The sequence below is a fragment of the Dipodomys spectabilis genome, unplaced genomic scaffold, assembly GCF_019054845.1.
Source record: "Dipodomys spectabilis isolate Male_0828 unplaced genomic scaffold, ASM1905484v1 ptg000319l, whole genome shotgun sequence".
Classification (NCBI taxonomy): Eukaryota; Metazoa; Chordata; class Mammalia; order Rodentia; family Heteromyidae; genus Dipodomys; species Dipodomys spectabilis.
Window position 1 is genome coordinate 1890426 of NW_024870996.1, and position 18790 is coordinate 1909215.

Below are 18790 nucleotides of genomic sequence, written 5' to 3' on the forward strand. Positions count from 1 at the left end.
TTTTTGCATGTTTGGGAAGTTCTCTGCTAGGATCCTGTTAAACAAATTTCCTAGACCATTAACTTCTGCTTCTAGGTGCTCCTCTACACCCATTATCCTTAGATTAGGCCTTCTGATGGTGTCTTCCAGGTGTTGGATAGATCTATCATATTTCTTGGTCTTGTCTTGGATGGTTGTATGTTCTTTCTCTATAATATCTAGGCTGTCTTCAATCCCTGAGATTCGATCTTCTGCATGGTCTAACCTGCTCTCAAGACTCTCTACTTTGTTTTTTTATCTCTTTTCCTTCTAGTTGGTCAGCTTTGATGGCTTCAAGTTCTTTGTTGAAGCTCTGTTTAGGTCTTGTATGAATTTCTTTACTTCCTTAATTTGGTGTTCAGTGTTTGTCCTCAAATCACTTAGTTGATTGGTTATGGTTTCTTTGGGCTCCCATTCCTTCTGTTGGGTTCCATTCAGCATTCCCTTTGTGGTCTCCCTGACTTCCTTCAGCTCTTTGTTAATGGATTCCATGAATGCCTTTAGTGATCTTTGTGTGTTCTCTACCTGGTCTCTCAATTCCTGTATTACTCTTTGATTAGCTTCCTCCCGTTCGTGGGATTCCTGCAGATCTCTTTGGGTGTTCTCAGCCTGTTCATGCCATTCCTCCCTTTCTCTTTGAGTATTCTCAAGTTGTTCACGCAAATCCTGTATCAGTTTTTGAGTAGCTTCCTCACGCTTATTATATTCCTGTATAAACTTCTGGGATGCCTCCTCTCTTTCCCATACAGAGTCCTTTGTATGTTGTCAAACTTCTCATTTATCATGTTTGCCAGCAATGTTTGTAGAGCTATTTGGGAACTCTCCTCTGGATTATTCATTATCTGTTCTAACCCCTGATTATCAAGATTGGGAATTGAGATACCCGAATTTGCCATTTTTCTTGTGTTTTTCTGGCTTACTCTGCCGCTTTGAGATGAAGATAGCACCTGTTTTGTGCTAGAACACTATCTTAAGGCAACCATCAACCAAAGTTTGCATTTGTACAGTCAATAGTCTACAGATACAATCTAGTTCAACAGATACATCTATTCGACATCAAACAATTATATGTTAAAGGACTTCGAACCGCAGAGAAGAATTTGGAAAACCAGAAATTATTAGGGTTAGGGAGAGATGTGGGTAAAAAATAGGAATAGATTGGTGTGGGGAGGCACAGGGCGAGTTAACTATGTCCTAATCACAATGCAGGAAATAGGTTGGGTAGGATGCAAGTAGAGAGAGAGAGAAAAAGAAGAAAGGGAAAGGGGAATGAAAAGAGACCAGAAAAAAAATAGAAACGTAAAAATTAATGTTATTATAGATATTAAAAGACCATCTATTTAGAGAGGAATGTGAATATGTTGAGAGAAAGGGAGGGACATAGAGGAGATGTGAAAAACTTTTAAAAAATGCTTAAAATATTATATAGGTATAAAGAGGTAGTACTGCTATTAATGAATTTAAGTCTCAGAGGTTTTGAATTGAGTAATAAGTTTGTGGATTAAGTGTGTACACAATGGGGGATAGGGTCTACTAGTTAACTACGGGTTTATCTGAGGATGTGCAGGGCAAGAGTTAAGTCACATAAAGAAGAACAAAAGAGGAAAAGGTGGAAAGGATAGGAAAGTGAGAAGAAAAGTTCAGAAGTTCAGTAGAGCTAGACAAAAAACAAAAAGATAATTAAGAATGAAAGAAAAAGAGAAAGAAGACAAGAAAAGAAAGGAAAACACACATTCACGTATTCCTAAAATAAAAATTATAAGAGAAGAGAAAAAAAAGTTACTGGAAAACAATTATTTTTTCAGAAGAGGCAAAAATTAAAGATTAATAAAAGTTTTAGAAAAGGAAAAAAAATTTTATATATATAAGGTAACAAAAAACGAAAAAAAAAACAAAACAAAAAAAGAAAAAAAAAAAGAAGAAGAAGAAAAAAAAAGTTCTTTGATTTTTTTTGGGGGGAGGGGTAGGAAGAGTCCTGTATCACCCTTTTGTCTGTAACCAGAGTCTGGTTGGAGTCTCTGGTCGGCTTGAGTTCCTGTGGCTTGATTGGTTCCTTAAGTCAGTTTGTTCAAACAGGCAGAAAAATGCTCTGCTTTACCCAAGATTTTGAGATCCCCCTCCCAGGTTAGTTTACTGGGAGGGTGATCTGCTTTGAGAATCACAAAAGAGGGGGATGCAGTGATGAGGCTAGGTTCTGGGTAGAGTTGAGGCCTTTCAACAAACAGTAGCTTTTCCCTGGGGCTATTTTGTGAAAAAAACTCACAGCACCCAGCCTGGAGCCATTCTCAGGGTTTCTGTTTTTCAATTGATTGTGGAGGCTGCTAGAGCGAGGGGCAGCCTCTGGCTCTGGTTACCCGGTGAGGAGAGCCACTCCAATGGCTGGCGCCTGAGCTGGGTGACTTTTCCCTGGATGGAACTGAGTCTGTGAGGTCACTTCGCCATTAAGTTCTTGTGACCTGCTAAATGACTCGTTTTATTCCAAGGCCTGAGCTGGAGCTAGCCGCTCCTCCGAGCTTTGTCAGTATCCAAGATGGAGATCACCGGTGCTGGGGGGGGAGGGGTGGCCTTCCCTCCTCTACTCCCTGAGAAGGAGTGAGGAAGTCGGGCTTCTACTCATGCTGAGTCTTGGTTCCTGGGTCGTCTCTGGTCTGCAAAGTGCAGGATGAAGTTGTCAGCTCCTTGTCGGTTCTTGTGGTGTTGAGTAGAATCCGCTCGTCTGCTGCGTCTGGCTCCTTCGTCCCGGACTGTGTCTCAGGTATGCCCCCGGGGCGGAGGTCGCCGCTGAGACCCTGCCGCCACAGCTGCAGCTGCTGGCAGGCTCTCAGATGTGTCTGCTTGGCTTCCCCTCTCTTGACTAACTCTCTGTCCTGTGATGGCACACTTGGTGTAATTCTCTGGCTTGGGACTGTTCACTGGCACTCTGAAACTGTTTTCTATGCAAGAGCTTGTTCAGATTCCAGCTTCTCCTCCGCCATCTTCCCAGAACTCCCTCTCTTCCTTTATTTCTTCCTCTATCCTTCTCCTCCATCACTTCCCCCTCCTCCTTCTCTTCCTGCTCTTCCTACTCCTCTCCTTATCCTCTTCCATTTCCTCCATTTCTTATTCCTCATCCTCCAGGTCCTCATCCCCTTACTCCTCCTCCAATTAGTTACTTCTGATGCTTCTTCTCTTCCTCCTCCTTTATGTCCTCCTCCATTTCCACTTCCATTACCACCTCCAATTCCACCTCCTTTTATTCACTTTTGCCATGCTACAGATGGACCACCAGGGCATGCTAGACTTTTTAATCACTGAAGACTGTTCTATCACAGAGCCACACCCCAAATCCTTTTTTGAATGGAGGACCCCACTTTGAAAACTAAACCTCTCCATCCTCCTGCATCCACCTTAATGAAGGGATTTCAGACAGTGACGACACTAGCATGATGAAGTGTCTTTAGAAAGAGAGCACAACCTGTAAACAAACTATATATCTTTATTATCAGCTAAAATAAGGGCAAATAACTACAAATCATTTCCAACAATTCCCAGTAGGCACCTGATTCCTATGCCCGCCCTTATCCACAGTGTGACACCAGAGAGCTCACTCCTGACAAGGTTGAGCAGAAGGCAAGGTGCTTTGCTCACACAGTTACACTGGGGATTACTAGAATGGTCACACTTCCCAAAATGGATGATGTTGAGAAAGGCAAGAAATTTGTTCAGAAGTCCCAGTGCCCCATGTTGCATCATTGAAAAGGGAGACAAGCACAGACTGGGCCCAATCTCCATGGTCTGTTTGTTGAGGAGACAGGTCAAGCAACTGGATTCTCTTACAGATACCAACATAAATAAAAGTATCACCTGAGGAAATGATACACTAATGGAGTATTTGGAGAATCCCAAAAAGTACATCCTTGGAACCAAAATAACATTTGCTGCCATTATAAAGAAAGGAGAAAGGGGACACTTGATAGCTTCTCTCAAAAAGGCTACAAATGGGGAATAATCACTAACTTAGGTATTGGAAAACATATATCTCATGGTTTTTTAGTGTCTACCGAATTTAATTGACCTCGAACATCAGAATTTAGATAATGGATGGCTGACAGAATATTTTTCTTAGACTATCCTGATTTAAGTAAAACTGACTTATGTTAAAGAGAATATGATAAAAAAATACTGTCATTATATATCATATGTCATGATAAGATTGGCTATAGTCATGTTCAATTTTTCAGCAAGATAGGGAATAAGACCATGTCCATTTTTTTTCAAATTCTTTATTGTGATTAAGTGATTACATAATTTCCCAAATTTCACAATATTGTGGGATAGTGATGCAAATTGTCTATTGTGGTCTATAACACATAAATTCTATTAGCTTTGCAATACAGTTATTTCTTCAACTTTGGGTGATATGTACATTTCTTTTGTTTTGCATAGCATCAGCTGTTGCCTCTTTCCCACTTGTTCCCTCCCTATCATTGCTGCCATTGCGTTGTTCAGTTCATTTTGGTCAATGTCCAGTGCAGCAGATGTGTCCTGCTGTTGTATGTTTTTCCCTGAACCCTCTAGATTTGTGTCATCCTTCTGGATTCCATTTGGTGTGCACAAATATACCATATATGTGATCAACAGCAGGGGGTTATTTATTAGTGATTCAACCAGATGAATGGTAGTCCTTTGTCTCTTAAGTCTTGTTAATTTTGTCGTATCATCTTACATTTTGGATTTAACATTCCATTATCAGAGACACCATGTACCCATTTGTCTTTTTGCTCTTTGCTTACTTACCTCGCTCAACATGATTTTTTGAGTTCAACCATTTCCCTGGAAATGCTATTATTTTGTCCTTTCTAACGGCTGCATAATATTCCATTGTGTATAGATACCACAATTTTTGTATCCATTCATCTGGAACATCTGGGTTGTTTCCATATCCTGACCATTGTGAACAGTACTGAAATAAATATGGAGGTGTATGTGTCCTTGTATACTATATACCTATTGTTCGGAATAGATGTCTAGAAGTGGTATGACTGGGTCATAAGGGAGATGAATATTTAGCTTTCTGACGACCCTCCAGAATGCTTTTCAAAGTGGTTTTATAAGTGTACATTACCACAAGCAGTGTAATGGGCTTCCTCTTTCTCCACATTCCCTCCAGCATTTGTCATTGACTACCTGTAAGATGTGGGCCATTCTGACTTTGTTAAGGTGCTATCTCATGGTTGTCTTTATTTGTATTTTCTTTACAAGCAGGGATGGTGAACATTTCCTCATGTGTTTCTATGCCGTTTTTATCTCTTCTTCTGAGAAGTCTGTCTTTAGTTCCATTGCCCATTTAGTAATTGCTTTGTTAGGTTTGGGAGGGATTAGTTTCTTGAGTTCCCTGTATAAACTGGATAATAACCCCTTGCTGATATATTGTTAGTGAATATTATTTTCCCAGTCAGTTGGTTGTCTTTCTACCTTGGTTGCTATAGCTTTAGCTGTGCAGATTTTTTTTTTTATTTTAAAGTAGTCCCATTTGTCGAGTCTCTCTCAATTTGTGGTGACTCTGGGACTTTGTTCAGGAAGTTCCAGCCTGTGCTTATAAGTTCAAGTGTCTCTTCTACTCTGTCCTGCCATAGTTTCAGCACATTAAGGCCTTTAATCCATTTTGAGTTGATGTTGGTGCATGGTGATAGGCTGAGGTCCACTTTTAGTTTTCTGCATGTGGCCTCCTAGTTTTCCCAGCCCCAGCAGTTGAAGAGGCTGGGTTTCTTCCACTGTATGTCTTTGGCTCCTTTGTCAAATATCAGCTGACTGTAGGCATGTGGTTTTATTTTAGGATCTTTTATTCTATTCCATTGTTCTTCATGTCTGATTTTGTGCCAGTATCATGCTATTCTTTGTTATTATGGCTCTATAGAAGAGTTTGAAATCAGGCATTGAGCTCTCTCCCATGTTGTCTTTTTTGCCTAGAATTGTTTGGTCTATTCTTGGTCTTTTCTTGTTCCATATGAATTTCTAGACTGTTTTCTGTATTTCAGAAATGTATATCATTGGCCAGAACAGGACATCCCACCATCACATTTTATGCCACACAGGATCAAATCAGATGAAGGAAAAGATCCTTAAAGCTGTCAAGGAGATAAGATCAATCACTTATAAAGGGCAACCAATTAGAATCACCTCAGATTTCTCAGCAAAGACAATTAAAACAAGAAGAGCCTGGAATGATGTATGCCATACTCTAAAGACAAACAAGAATCAACCAAGAATACTGTATGCAGCTAAACTCTCCTTCATAAAGAACGGTCAAATAAAAACCTTCCATAGCAAAGAAAACATGAAACAATGTATCTCCACCAAACCATTCCTACAAAAGATACTTAAAGATGTCCTACACTTAGAAAACCAACAAGACCACTATAAAGGACAAGAAACTGCACCCAAACTAAGAATCCAAGAACCATAGGAAGAACCCAGTTGCAGCAGCCCCCAAGAAGGTGGATATAACATGGCAGGAACTTCCAAACACCTGTAAGTACTAACTCTCAACATTAAGGGACTTAACTCTCCAATGAAGAGACATAGACTGTCTAGTTGGATTAAAAAGCAAGATCCTTCTTTTTGCTGCCTTCAGGAGTCACACCTTCCCCTTAAAAACATATTCAAAATGTGAAAGGTTGGAATAAAATCTACAAAGCAAACAGCCCCATGAACAGGCGGGAGATGCAATCCTAATATTTGATAAAATAGAGTTCAAATTAAAATTAGTAAGAGATAAAGAAGGTCGCTACATACTAAATAAGAGATCTCCTTCATGGCCACATTACAATTCTAAGTATCTATTCGCCAAACAACGGAATACCCAAATTAATCCAAGAAACACAACTTTCCTTCAAATCTCACATAGATCCAAAGACACTAATTGTTGGGGACTTTAGCCTACCACTAATCCCACTAGACAGATCAACTTGGCAAAAATTCAACAGAGAAAATGCAGATCTAAACAACCTGCATAGAACAACTAGATTTATTATAGATCTACCAAATATTTCACCCAGCAGCATCAGAATACAGGTTTTTCTCAGCAGCACATGGAAGATTTTCCAAATAGGCCACATTTTAGTGCAAAAAACAAACGTCCAAATTCAGAAACGTAGGAAATAAAATTAGACATCAACACCAAAAGCCGCCAAAAAAAGTCCGGTAACACATGGAGGCTGAAAAACACACTGATGAATCACCAGTGAGTCATGGAAGAGATTAGAAAGGAAATTCAATGTTCATGATATTCAACAAAAATTTACACACAAATTACCAGCTCCTCTGAGACATCAAAGGCAGTACTGAAAGGCAAGTTTATCACTTTGAGTTCCTACATGAACAAATTGGAGAGATCTGAAACCAACAATTTAATTAGACATCTGAACCTCCTTGAAAAAGAGCAGCAAGATAAACCCCAGTTCAGTAGACAGAAAGAAATAATTAAAATTAAATCAGAATTAAATGAATTAGAATAAAAAATATGAAAATCAACAAAACAAAGGGGTGGTTCTTTGAAAAAAATTAACAAAATTGACAGATACTTAGCAAATCTTATCAGAAAAAGAAGAGAACATACCCAAATAATTAAACTCAGAGATGAGAATGGGAACATCACCCAGCAACAACCAAGATTCAGAACATTATAAGTGAATAATTCTCAAAACTTTATGCCAATAAATTTGAGAACTTGGCAAAAAATGGAACTTTTCCTAGCAAATACTGACATGCCGAAACTAAGTTAAGATGAGTTGTGCCATCTTAACAGGCTGATATCAAGCACTGAAATAGAAAGAGCAATTAGAGACCTCCCATACAAGAAAAGCCTCGGAACAGATGGATTTACAGCAGAATCCTCCAAGGCCTTCAAAGCAGAGCTCACACCAATACTCCTCCAACTCTTCAATGAAATTGAAAGAGAAAGTTCACTACCAAACTCATTCTGTGAAGCCATCATAACCCTCAGCCCAAAACTAGACAGGAAGCCATCAAGGAAAGAGAACTATAGACCAATTTATTTGATGAACATTGATGCAAAACTTATCAACAAAATTTTGGGCAATAGGCTTCAACAATTCATCCAAAAATTCATACACCATGATCAAAATGATTCATTTCAGTGATGCAAATCTGGTTCAACATAAGCAAATCAATATAATTCATCACATCAACAAGAGCAAGGATAAGAACCACGTTATCTCAACAGATACAGAAAAACCATTTAACAAGATACAAAACCCCTTTATGGTGAATGCTCTGGAAAAATTAGGAATCCATGGAACATTCCTCAATACAATAACAGCTATATATGACAAACGTACAGCCAACATTATACTTGTGAAAAACCAAAGCCATTTCCTCTTAACTCAGGAACAAGACAAATGTGTTGAGTCTCTCCACATCTCTTCAATTTAGTATTAGAATGCCTAGCTACAGCAATAGGAGAAGATGAAAACATAAAAGGGATCCAAATAGGGAAAGAGGCAGTAAAAACCTCCCTCTTTGCAGATGATATGATCTTGTATTTAAATAATCCCATGGACTCCACTCCCAAATTACTCAAACTGATTCAAAACTTTGGCAAAGTAGAAAGGTATAAAAGAAACCCTCAAAAATTAATGACTTTTCTGTATGCCAACAATGAGAAGAGCATGGCTGAAATCAGAGAGGCAACTCCATTTGTAATAGCCCCACAAAAAATAAAATAAGAATAAACTTAACCAAAGAAGTGAAGAACATCTATGATGAAAATTTTAAAAACCTGAAAAGGGAAATCAAACAGAACTTAGAAAGTGGGAAAAACCTCCCATGTTATTGGATTGGAAGGATCAGCATCATGAAAGTGGCAAAACTTCCGAAGGCTATCTAGAAATTCAATGCTATACGTATCAACATTTCAGCCTCATCCTTCAAGGAAATAGAAGTCACAATCCAAAAATTCATATGGAACAATAAAAGACCCGAATAGCAAAAATGACGTTCAACATAAACAACTGAAGGAATATCAATAGCAAATTTCAAATTCTACTACAATTGTAGTAATCCAAATGACTTCTGGCACAAGAACAGACCTCAGGACCAATGGAGTAGAATTGAAAATCTAGAAATGAACCCACAGACCTATAGTCATCTAATTTTCGATAAGGCAATTAGAAATAATAGAATGGAAGAAGACCGGTCTCTTCAGTAAATGGTACTGGCAAAATTTGGCTAGAACCTTATATATCACCCTGTACCAGAATCAACTCCAAATGGATCAAAGACCTTGTAGGCAAAGGAGACACTGAAATTTTTACAGGACAGAATTGGAGAAACTAGGTCTCATTGTCACAGGCCCAAATTTTCTTAATAAAGACCCAGAAACACAACAAATCAAAGAAAGGTTGGACAAATGGGATTGCATGAAATTGCATAGCTTCTACATGGCAAAGGACATAGCTAGGAAGATCAATAGAAAGCCCAAGGATTGGGAGAAGATCTTCACTAGCCATACAAAGGATAAGGGTCTCATATCTAAATTATACCTGGAACTCAAAAAAATTCAATCCCCCTACAAGAAATCCTCAAAGAAACAACTGCCCAATAAATAAGTGGGCTAAAGACTTACAGAGAAACTTCTCTGAAGAGGAAAGAAGGATGGCCAATAGACACATGAAGAAATGCTCAACCTCGCTAGCCAGAAAAGAAATGCAAATCCAAACAACATTGAGATACCACCTCACCCCACTTAGAATGGCTATAATCAAGAACACTAATAACAACAGATGCTGGGGAGGGGATGTGGAAAGAAGGGGACCCTACTACATTGTTGTTGTGAGTGTAAACATGTTCAGTCACTCTGGAAAGTAGTATGCAGGTTCGGGAAAAGACTCCACATAGAGCTTCCTTATGACCCACCAATACTACTTGTGGGCATTTACCCAACCGATCACAGATAATGACATACCAAAGCTACCAGCACAACCATATTTATCACAGCATTATTCACTCTAGTTAAGATATGGAACCAACCGTGATGCTCCTTAGTATATGAATGAATCGAGCAAATGTGATATATATACACACAATGGAAAACTGTGCCTCCATCAGAAAGAATGACATTGCCCCATTTGATAGGACATGGAAAGATTTAGGAAAAAATATATTAAATGAAGTCAGACAGGCCCAAAGAAACATAGATCTCATGGTTTCCCTTATTTTCAATAACTAGTATTGGTCTGGGACAAGCAGCAATAGTCAGACAAGTTAATGTTAGGTGAAATGAACCCCAAGATAAGGACTCAACTTTTTTTCTTGCTATTGTTTCTAACATATTTATAAGATATTTGTTTCTTGCTTTATATGTCCCTCCCCCACGGTATAACCCTTGTGCTCACTGTATTTGATGTAGGTATAATTTGTGGATGGAAGGTGGACCCATTGCAACAATGAGATGTACAAGATGTTATGTAGAAAAATGAACTTTACAACTTTGGCGTGGTAGGGGAGAGAGGGTGACATGAGGGGGAAAGATGGGAAGGGATGGGAAGGGGAAAGAAAGGAAGAAACAACAATGCTTGATTAGAAATATACTCATTACCCTGCCCATGTAATTGTAACCCCTCTGTATGGTATTTTCACAATTAAAGAAAAAGAAATATATGTCATATGGATTTTAATAGGAATTACGTTGAATTTGTTTATTAATTTTGGCAATACTGACATTTTCACTATATTAAGTCTGCCTGTCCAAGAGCTTGGAAGGTCTTTCCATTTGCTGGTGCCTTCTGTAATTTCTTTCAAGTTTTCATAATTTTCATTAAATAGTTCATTAAATAGTTTTACATCTTTGTATAAGCTAATTCTTAAAGATTTTATTTTGGGGGGAGTTATTGTGAATGGGTTTGCTTCATTTATTTCCCTCTCTGGTTGTACATTGTCACTGTACAGGAAAGCAACTGAATTTTTGTGGGTTGATTTTGTATCTGGATACTTTGCTGAAGTGATTTATAATTTCTAAGAGTTTGAGGATGGAGTTTTTGGCATCATGAATATCTTGTCATCTGCAAAAAGGGGTCATTTAACTCCTTTTTCTATGTGGATCCCTTTAATATCTTTTTCGTGCCTTATTGCCCTGGCTAAAGGTTCCAGAACTATATTGAAGAGGAGTGGAGACAGTGGGAATCCTTGCCTTGTGCCTGATTTTAGAATTGGTTGTAGTTTTTCCCCATTAAGTATATTTACTATTAGTCTTTTATTGTTTTAAGGAATGTTCCATCTATTCCTATTTTCTCTGGCACTTTTAATATGAATGAATGTTGTATTTTATCAAAAGCCTTTTCTGCACCAATGGAGATCATGTGGTTCTTGACCTTGAATCTGTTGATGTGTTGGATTACATTTATTGATTAATGTATGTTAAACCATCCCTGCTTCTCTGGAATGAAGCCTACCTGTTTCTAGTGTATGATTTTTTTATGTGATTCTGGATTTTGTTCCCTAAAATTTTGTTAAGGATCTTTGCATCTGGGTTCATCAAGGAGATTGGTGTGTAATTCTCCTTTTTTGTTGGATCTTTGCCTGGTTTGGGGATGAGTGTGATATTGGCATCGTAGAATGAGTTTGGGATAGCTCCCTCCTTTTCTACTTCTCTGAAGAGCTTGAGGAGTATGGGTATTAGTTCTTCTTTAAACGTCTTATAGAATTCTGTTGTGAATCCATCTGGTCATGAGCTTTTCCTTGTTGGAAGAATTCTGATGGCTTCCTGTACCTCGTTGTAAGATATTGGCTTATTTAATTTACTTCTTTGCTCAGTTTGGGAAACTTGTATTTCTCTAAAAATGCATCCATTTCTGCTAGGTTGTTTTTTTTCTTTAGAGAGCATAACTTTTGAAAATAGTTATTTATAATGGTTCGGATGTCTTGGTTATTTGTTGTGATTTTTCCTGTGGCTTCCATGATCTTGTTAATTTGGGTTTCCTCTCTTCTTTTCTCAATTAATCTTGCCAAAGGTCTATCAATTTTATTTTTTCAAATAACCAGGGTTTTTTTTTTTTTCATCTGGTTGTGGGGCCTGAACTCTGGGTCTGGGCATTGTCCCTAAGCTCTTCAACTCAAAGCTAACATGCTATCACTTGAGCCATAGCAACACTTCCAGCTTTTTTTATTTTCTTCTTATGTGGTGATGAGGATTGAACCTATGGCCTCATGAATTCTAGGCAAGTGATCTACCACTGAGCCACCTTCCCAGCCCAAGAACCAGCTTTTTGTATTTATAATTTTCCAATTCTCTATCTCATTATTTTCTGCTGTTAATTTGATTATTTGGCTCCATCTAGTAAGTTTAGTTCATTTTTTTAATGTTTTTCTAGCTGTTTCACTTCCAACATGAGATTATTTACTTGATCTGTCTCTATTTTCTTGATGTGGGCACTGAGAGCCATAAATTTGCCCCTCAGGACAGCTTTTTCTGTGTCCCACCAGTTTCTTTGTGATGTGTATTCATTTTTATTTAATTGTAGGAATTGTTTACTCCTACAGGTGCTCTTGGGAAGATTGGGTGTGCTGGATATACTCCCCCAGTTGCTGGAGTCTGCTATGGGCTCCTGATGTCTTTTGTTGTTATTGTTTTCTCTTTTCTTTTTTTTTGGATGGGGGCAATTGTGGGCTTGAACTGTGGGCCTGGGCACTGTCCCACAGCTCTTCCACTTAAGGCTGGCACCCTACCATTTGAGCCACAGCACCACTTCTGGCCCTTTCTGCTTATGTGGTGCTTAGGAATCAGATCCAGGGCCTCACACACACAAGGCAAGTACTTTACTGCTGAGCCACCTTACCAGCCTGAGCTGCTGATTATTATCAGTGCTGGTGGCCTGAGTTGTCCAATTTCCAGCCTGGAATATATGGGTCATGTTCTGGTGGGGTTGTGGCTTCTGGTTCTCTTGTCCAGGACACCCAGGTCTTTTTTTGTCATGGCATGATTCTCAGGGCATGCAATTCCCTGTTCTCCCCCATCTGCTGATGTATATGTTCAGCTTCTGACATCAATCAGTGGGAATTGGTTGTGTTGCTCAGGGCAGATCCCCAGGCCTGGTCCTGGCTCCTGGTTCTCCAGCCTGGACACACCAGTTGGACCTGTGCTGCTGTGTATCCCACTTGGGTTATGCAGCCTGGAGTAGACACTTCGTTTCTTCCACTGTTGGCTGTTGTGACCCATGGACACTGTTCCTCGCTTGGGTGTTCAAGCTCCCTTCCAGGGGCACACCTTGATCTAGTCTGGCTCGCTGGATGTACTCCATGGGCTGGTGGAGCTCTCAAAGAGTCCCCATTTTAGTGGGTCCTGTAGTCCAGGTTTTGGGGTAGGGGTCTGGTCAAGGTCTGGGGGTTCCCACCAGCTCTGGTCTCCCTTGAGGAGGGATATGCTGTCCCCTGCAGGGTACTCACCCTGAAGCTAATTGTTGTTTCTGTGTGATGTCAGTCACTGGTTGCTGCTGCAGAGTTTAGTTGAGATGCTTTTGGGCTGAACCGGGAGGTGGAGGCTCTGAATGTTTCTCCTCTGTCTCTGCCTTTGTTTTTGCTGTTTGGGTCAGTGCTGTGGGATGCACTGCTCCTCTGGCATGTGCTGCATGCCGGCCTCCTGCTGAGGGGTTGGGAAGGGGTTCTGAGCACTGAGGTTTGTTTCTGTTTATGCTCTCTATATCAGCAAAAATACCTCCCAGGTGTTCTGCTCTGGCATTCTGTGGGTGACCCATGTAGTTCTGGGGTTCCACTGTGGGGCCTAGTGACTTTGGTGCGATGGAGCCCCTCTGCTCAGAGAGTAAGAGGTGGGGGTGGGATCTTTGTGCAGGCTCACAGCTTGGAGGTTTCTCTTTTTATCATGATCAGTGGGTCCAACACTGGTACCAAAGGTGTCTTCTGCAAACAATGCCCTATGTCTCTGGGGACTCTGGCAGCCCCGACTGGGCTAGGCTGCCTGCTGTTTGGCATGTTGCCATGCAGCCAGTAAAAATTGGGGGAGGGGTCTTCATGCTTCTCTGTTCTGAAATTCTTTTCTTACTTTTTGTTTTCTTTTCTGCCTCCTGTTTTCCTCTTGATGTTTGTTTGTTGTTGTTGTTGTTCTCTTGAGGAAATTAAGCATTGGAACTCAAACTCTTTTTGGTTGGAGAGAGCTGTGGCATTTCCCTACTGTCCCATTGTCCCTTCCTTCTTCTCTTGAAATTTCCAATTGGTTTTAAACTTAGACTTGTATAGCTAATATGAAAACATCTTTAAATACTGGAGAAATCCCTTTACTGTCTCAGAACCAAGCAAGATTCATTTATGTATCAATTTATGATCATTATCCTGTTAAAGGCAATGGTCAAAAGATTTAGGAAGCTGTGTCTATATGTTTATGTATGAATATCAAACAAAGAATATTTAACACTGCTCACGTTTTATACTTGATCTATAAGTTCTGATGCTTTTATAGTGTCCATAATAGATAAAATAGCAACTGTACTTTTGAATTTTTTACTAAGATAGATTAAGATATAATTTATGGTTGTCTTTAAGCAGCTATTCACACAAAATTGTGGAATTACTGTGTATGTGTTCTTGATAGTGGTGCTTTTTTTTGCCAATTTCTTAGAGAAAAGGATTCAAGTAAAGTAGATAATTTGTTAATTATGTGGCATAAGACTTAAGATAATTAAAGAAAAAATTACATTTAAAAAAGGAAGAGGAAGTGGTACTGTGGCTTAAAGAGATTGAACACTAACCTTGAGCTGAAGAGCTCAGGGACAGCACCCAGGACCAGAGTTCAAGCCCCACAACCAACAACAACAACAAAAAAATATAAGTAAGGCAGAACAAAGGAAGCAAAGAGAAAGAAAGAATGTATGGAAACAGGAAACAGAGACAGCATGATCCAAATGAAGGAAGGAGATATCAGAAAGGAAAGACAGAAGGGCAGTAAGTAGAAGAAAAAGAAAAGTACAAGACTCAGGCAGCAGTGGTCTATGTATGAAATCTTAGCTCTTCAGGAGGCTGAAATGTGAGGTTTGGGGATCATAGGCATGCTAGACAAGACACACACTGAGCTTCTTTTCTCTAATTACTCTTCAAAACCCCAGAACTCTTTCTGAGTAGTGTAGTAACTGACAGTAGTCACAAGGGAAAGGTGCGCAGCCTAGGCCAACCTTGAAATGTTCACTAGCTGCAGAGGAAAAAGCACATCCAAAGCTGGGCACCAGTGGCTCATACCATAATCCTAGCTACTTAAGAGGCTGAGAACAAAAGAATTGTGATTCAAAGCCACACAGGGCAAGAAAGTCAGTGAGACTCATAGCTCCAATTAAACACCAGAAAACAAGAAGTAGATCTGTGGCTCAAGGTGGTAGAGGGCTAGCAAAGGAACCCAGGAGCAGCATGTACACATATACATTCTTTGCTACAATGGAAGGTGGAAAAAAGGAAAGAAGGCTTAGGTGATGGCCATGTAAATAGAAAGGTTTGAGGTGTAGGCTCTATCCATAACTTAGGGATGATAACCTGGAAATCCCAGAAGGGGTTGCAGGTGAGCTGAAGAGAGCACAGACTTCAGTGGGTGAACAGTAGGGAAAGGAGACACTAGGGAACAATGTGCAGAACTGAAGTCAGCAGGTGGGTATGCAGGAAAGTGGCACTCATGGCTCTCCCCTGGCTGGCCCTAGAAAGTAGGAGGATGAGAATGAATGCACCTGAGAAATTAGACTCAGCAACACAGACCAAAGGTGGTAGGGAAAGAAGCTGAGAAGGCAGGCCTGGAACCCTGCAGGAGCTCGGCATTATCGAAGAATAAACAGGGGTGCATGGCAAACTGTCTTGACCCACCAGCCACACTGCTTCCCTGGAGTCTACACTGCAGAGTTTAGGGTTAGACACAAACTATCTCTGCTATAGAAGCCAGCTTGAGCCAGGCACTGGTGATCCATTCCTGTGATCCTACCTACTCTGGAGGCTGAGATGTTGAGAATCAAAACCAGAGTTCAAAACCAGAAAAGAACAAAACCAGACAACAAAAATCAATCAATAAATAACACTGTTTTAAAAAATCTGACAATAGAGCCAGGTACAAGTCCATTCTAATCCTAGCTACTTAGGAGGCTGAGATGTGAGGATGATAGTGCAAAGCCATCCCATGTAGGGGAGTAGTGAGAATCTCCAATTAACAAGCAAAAGGTCAAAGTGGAGCTGTAGCTCAAGTGGTAAACCATCAGGTTGGAGTGGAAAAAGCTAAGGGACTATCACCAGGACCAGAGTTCAAGCCCCAGTATCAGCACAACCAAAAACAATTGGACAAGTAAGTAAACAAAAATATCAGATGCAAGAAAACACCAAGCCAGGAGCTAAACCTGTGTGAAAAGTCCCACAGGTATTTTGCAAATGAGAAGGCTGTTTGTTATCCTCTCTCCTACCACATAGAGAAGGCTTATCTGTCTATCTGCATCTATCATCTACATCTACGTAGCCTGAGGATCAAACCCAAGGTCTAGTAAATGCAAAGCAAACCATAGCTGGAGTTTTTGTTTTTAAAAAATCTAGTTAAAATGGAAAGTGGAAAAAAGAAAAAAAATCTAGTTAAATATTCCAATTACAGCTTTAAGTTGAAAGGGAGGAGGCATCCTCATGTTCATAGGTATGAAGTGTGGGGTGGGGGCTGTATTTCAGACTACCCCATAAACCTTTCCAGGGACACTAACTTGCTCCAAAGTTATTAAAATTGTTCAATCAGGTACTAGGGATGCTTAGTATTCCAATACGTCTGGAGCAACTTTCCAAGAGACTCCTTTTAATTAGCTTGCCATCTCTACTGAGTCCATTGCTAGGCATCCCTACCACCGAGCCACACTCCTATCCCATAGGTATATTCTTTGGAAGAGAATGAAGTGGTGACAGGAAGTTCCTCCTATTCATTCATAAACAGGCTTTCGCCATTAAGGCAACATCCTAGGTATAAGTAAGATGCCACTCTAAATGGTTGATAATTAACAGTTTTACTACCTAATAGAATCTGGAATATTTTAACAATAAAAACAACAACAGCAGGGAAGGTGGTTCACATATGTGATCCTAGCTACTCAGGAAGCTGAGATCTGAGGATACAGTTCAAAGCCAGCAAAGGCAAGAAAATCCATGATATACTTAGCTCGAATAAACCATTAGAAAACTGGAAGTGGCACTGTGGCTGAAGTGGTAGAGAACTAGGCTTGAGCTGAAGAGCTGAGGGACAGTGCCCATACCCAGAGTTCAAGGCCCAGGACCGATAAAAACAATAACAATAACAACAATAAAAAGTGACTCCTAGTTATCTTAGGGCTGCCAAGATTTAATCTGTAATCCTAGTAGCTAGCTACTTAAGGAGGTTGTGACCTGAGATTCTCAGGCCTAAGTCTAGTCTGGGGAAGAAAATTCAAGAGACTCATCTCCAATAAGCTATCAAAATGCAGGAAGTAGGGGGGTGGCTCAAGTGGTATAGCACTAGCATTGAGTGAGAAAGCAAAGGAAGGGAAGGGCCTTTTAGTAAAGAAAAGAAGTAAGAAAAAGGCTAAGAAAACATAATATAACTAAGAAGGGTAACTAGCACTGTTTTGACAGAATGAAGCTTTGTATAAGGTTCTTTCCACACACAAAGGGAAATACTGTAAGAACAAGGCAGGCACTCAAGCAGCCCATGACCCACATCACTACAAATTCAAGCTTCCCACTTCCCAAATCAACATGTGATCTGACTATTTTGCAACTAAGATCTCTGGCTGAGAACATCTCACTACATTTTTTTTCAAAAACAACTCTGATTTTCACAGGACTGTGGACCCCCAAAGGTTTTATGAAAGGCAGGTTATATCACATGAAGAAGTGGAAAGCCAGGAAACCAACCATTGTCATTATCCTAAAGAAAGCCATCATCATGAGCAGCCTTTCTCTCACCCTAGCCCACTCTTGGCTGCCTGGCACTCATCTACCCTCTCTCTGGCTCATTTTTTATTCAGATCATTGTCTGGAGATATAATCACAAGGCATTTCTTAGTTCTCTACCCATTTTTACTCTATACACCAAACACAAACCAGCAAATGAGGAGAGATGCAATGTTTATTACAACCACCAGGCTGAAGCTGAACCAAAATCCTAGAAAACTCCTGGGCTTTGAAATACACATTAGATGTTAAAAAATAAGCAAACCCACCTTTTGTACCAAGTACTCCAAACTACTACAATTAGACTTCATCATAAAATAGCTCAAATCTAACCTCAAATCCATTGCCTTTCTTGCAAACCACCTCACCTCAAATCCAGAATGCAGTTTTCCTAAGTTTGCTGAAGCCTGGGCATGGTAGCTTAATCCTATATTAGCTATTTAGGAGACTGACACCTGCAGAATTAAGGTTCTAAGCTAGCCTAGTAATAAAATTCCAGAGACTATATTTCTAGTCGACTAGCAAATATGGTGTGGCTCAAGTAGGAGAGCACCCACCATAAGCAAGCAAGCCACATGAGTGAAAGATGCTCAGTTCAACCAGTGAAAGAAAGGAGGACCAGGCCCTGATCAGCCTAGCATTTCAGGAGGCTGAGAGATCTCAGGATTGTAGTTAGAATCCAGCCCAGGTAGACAAATCTGAGACACTCTTATTTCCAATTACCTATTAAAAGAAAATGGACGTATGGCTCAATTGGTAGATCACCAGCATTGTGGGAGAAAAGCCAAGCATAAGGCCCTGAATTCAAGCCACAATTCCATTTCCAGAATAACAACAA

At 40.0% G+C, this 18790-nt stretch overlaps 1 pseudogene; it reads left to right on the top strand.

The window, feature by feature from the left end:
• The first annotated feature begins 3687 nt into the window (after nt 1-3687).
• LOC122127994 lies at nt 3688-4006 on the top strand (annotated as a pseudogene).
• The last annotated feature ends 14784 nt before the right edge of the window (nt 4007-18790 follow it).